Genomic DNA, 3282 nt, shown 5'->3' with positions numbered 1-3282 from the left:
TTTCCTTGTTAGTTTAAGCATTCTTTTTGTATAAATTGTTTATATATATTTTGACTAACATTATTCTTTCTTGTTGATAACCTTTTATACTTCCTTTTTACTTTATGCACACCCGATCGAAAAGTGATTCTCTTATTCCTATTGATCTTGAAATTGAACGTACTCTTTGTAGGATTCGAAAAGAGAAAATGGCAAACCCCAACGCCGAGGTCAACCAACCCAACGGAAACCCAAGGCCACAAGTGAACAACATCCGCGGGGGCAATGATACGCGTTCGATGATGGAGATCCTTGCTCCGCATCGTCCCCAAAATCGTAATGGCATTGTCGCCCCCACGATCCCGGCCAATACATACGAGATCAAGACCGGAATGATCCAATTGATACAACAATGCGGTCAATTCGGAGGGGAACTCCATGAGAACCCCAACGAACATTTGGATAAATTTCTTATGTGTGCCGACACCTCTCGGCAAAATGGTGTTCCCGTTGAGGCTGTGAGACTAAAATTGTTTCCTTTTTCATTGACAGGATAGGCGTTGGAATGGCTACACTCATTGGAGGCGGGATCCATCACGTCATGGGAAGAGCTCGAAAAGGAGTTCCTTTCCTACTATTTTCCGCCGTCCAAAACAGTCAAGTTACGGACTGATATCACATCCTTCAGGCAATTGGAATGCGAGGCCCTTCACGCAGCTTGGGCTAGGTTCCGGAAGTTGCTCCGAAACTGCCCCTACCATGACATCCCTGTTAAGCCCAAAATATACCTAAAATATCATATATAAATACGTTAAATTTACATTGAAATCGAGTTAATTATGTTCATTTAGAATACTTTTACGTCTTTATTTACTTCTTTGATGCAAGGTACTTAAATATTTGGTAAAATCCAAATAGGAGCAAAAACGGAGCTAAAACGGAGCTAAAATGGACGAAAAACCTTAAAAACATACCGAGAATGCATATCAGTCAGAAGAACGCTCGAGAAGGACGAAAAGCAGTCGAACGCCAGGGAGAAATCTCTATGTCGCGACTGAGATTCTCAAAATCTCAGTCGCGACTTGCGGAGGCCAGATCGGGGGAAATAAAGTTTTCAAGCTCGCCCCTATATCCCCTGTCGCGACTGAGATTTTCAGAATCTCAGTCGCGACAGCGAACCTTCCTGCACACTAAACACATGTTTAAAACGGAAAAACGCATCTGTTCGTTCGGATAAAAGCGACCCTTCACCAGCAGACACGACCCGCCATTTACAACCCTTCAACAACTATAAATAAGTGATCCATTTCAGAAATCAAGGTTGGTTAAGTTGGAAAAGTTAGAGAAATTAGAGAAGAAAGTTGTTATGTTGAGTTTCTGATTCAGAAAAGAATCAGAAAGTTAGATTTCATTTCTATAAACAATCGTGTTGTACACGAATTGTATTTAGATTAGTTATAAACACAGTATTAGTTTAGTTTTCATTCTGATAGTGGACGAGACCAGTCTCTATTCCGAAGATCCAGCGAGAAGAATTGACGGCTGAAGCGCATGAGGTTTGACGAACCTACGGAGTTTGAGAGAAAGACTGACAACCCGGATCTCAAAGTTTTCGTTGCAATGCTATCCAAGTTTCTACTTCTCTGTTAACTTGTGAAAATTCACATTTCATTAATGATATACTTATTTATTCAATATATTCTTACTGTTTGTTATTTTGATATTGTTCTGACAAAATGATTTTCAAAATGATAAATTGGTGTTTTTATTAAAACGTTCTATTCCATCTTATTCATATAAGAACTTTGTTGAACACTTAACAAATTTAGTTTTTATGGATGACATGATCGCTGATCGCGGCTTATCAAAAATAAAACACTAGTTTGATTAAGGTAGGAATCATCTCAACGCCAGGGGGATTTCTATGGTTCGAAGCCATTTAATTGAGTAAATCGCTATATTGTTACATGTCCATAATCTCACAAAGTTAAAGTTGTTTACTTTGCTTTATGAAAATAAGATCTATTTTATTCCAATTACGGAAGTATCTATTTTGTAATCAAAATTCCAAAACGGAATTGTTCTCTAAACTCGATCTAATCCTAATTTACCAAAACCTATTCCATCAACTAAACGTATTTCTTTTATTAAACCTAAACACGTGATTAAACCGAATTAAATAAAGTTTTAGTTAAAAAGCGTTTCATGTGGGTTCGATATCTTTTATTACTACAAGCGTATACCGTGCACTTGCGGAAATCGCTCAACAAGTTTTTGGCGCCGTTGCCGGAGAACGCCAAAATTTTTGACAAAATTTTAAATTTTTCGTGTTTTATTTCGAATCTAGGTTTAAACATACTTATTTTAACTTTTATAATTTAATAGTTTTCATTTACTAATTTATTTATTTTTCAAAATTCTGTTTTGTAGGTAGTTTCGGTTCGTGCAAGATTTCAGGTTCATGCGCAGTTCTCGAAGTTCAGGCATTGTATCAGACCCTATAGACCCAGAAATTGAGAAAACCATTAGGAAGAACAAGAAAAATAAGAAAAACAAAAATAAGACCCCAGTAAAAACATATACCGAGCCAGAAAAAATGGCAGACCCACCAACACTTATGGAATACGCTAGGCCAGGTGTGGCCGGTGTAACCAATAGTATCGTTAGACCCAGAATCACCGCAAATCAATTTGAAATTAAACCAGCTTTGCTTAATATGTTGCAAAATAATGTAACATTTTACGGGTTACCTAACGAAAATCCTAACACCCACTTAACAAATTTCCTAGAAATTTGTGACACTTTTAAAATTCCAGATGTGACTGCAGAAGCAATCAAACTTCGCCTCTTTCCTTTCACTTTGAAGGATCGAGCCAAAGAATGGTTAACTTCTATGCCAGCCGCAACTTTTGCCACTTGGGAACAATTAGCCCAAGCATTTTTATCTAAATATTTTCCTTTAGCAAAAACCGCAAGAGTCATAAAGGAGTTAACATCTTTTTCTCAAAACGATAATGAGACTCTTTATGAAACTTGGGAACGTTTTAAAGAACTTCAACGTTTATGCCCACACCACCAATTACCCGCTGAACTTTTAATGCAAACATTTTACAATGGACTAAATCCTACAACTAGGGGTTCATTAGATGCTATGTCGGGAGGGCTATTTATGAAGAAAACATCAGCCCAAGCGAGAGAACTTTTGGAGGAAATGGCAATCAACAGCAGTATGTGGCCCGCGGAACGTGGACATATGCCGGTGGCGAAACCATCATCCTCAACGACATCGTCAGTTAAAGGTAT

At 37.9% G+C, this 3282-nt stretch overlaps 1 non-coding gene across 1 annotated transcript; it reads right to left on the bottom strand.

The window, feature by feature from the left end:
- Nucleotides 1-2953: 2953 nt before the first annotated feature.
- On the bottom strand, nucleotides 2954-3060 carry LOC136201675 (small nucleolar RNA R71). The gene has a single exon (XR_010674018.1). It is a non-coding gene; the product is annotated as a small nucleolar RNA R71 (small nucleolar RNA).
- Between the last annotated feature and the right edge of the window lie 222 nt (nucleotides 3061-3282).

The sequence above is a fragment of the Euphorbia lathyris genome, chromosome 7 (genome assembly GCF_963576675.1).
Source record: "Euphorbia lathyris chromosome 7, ddEupLath1.1, whole genome shotgun sequence".
Taxonomy (NCBI): domain Eukaryota; kingdom Viridiplantae; phylum Streptophyta; class Magnoliopsida; order Malpighiales; family Euphorbiaceae; genus Euphorbia; species Euphorbia lathyris.
Note: the sequence above shows the minus strand (reverse complement) of the source record. Positions and strands in the feature narration are given on the sequence as shown.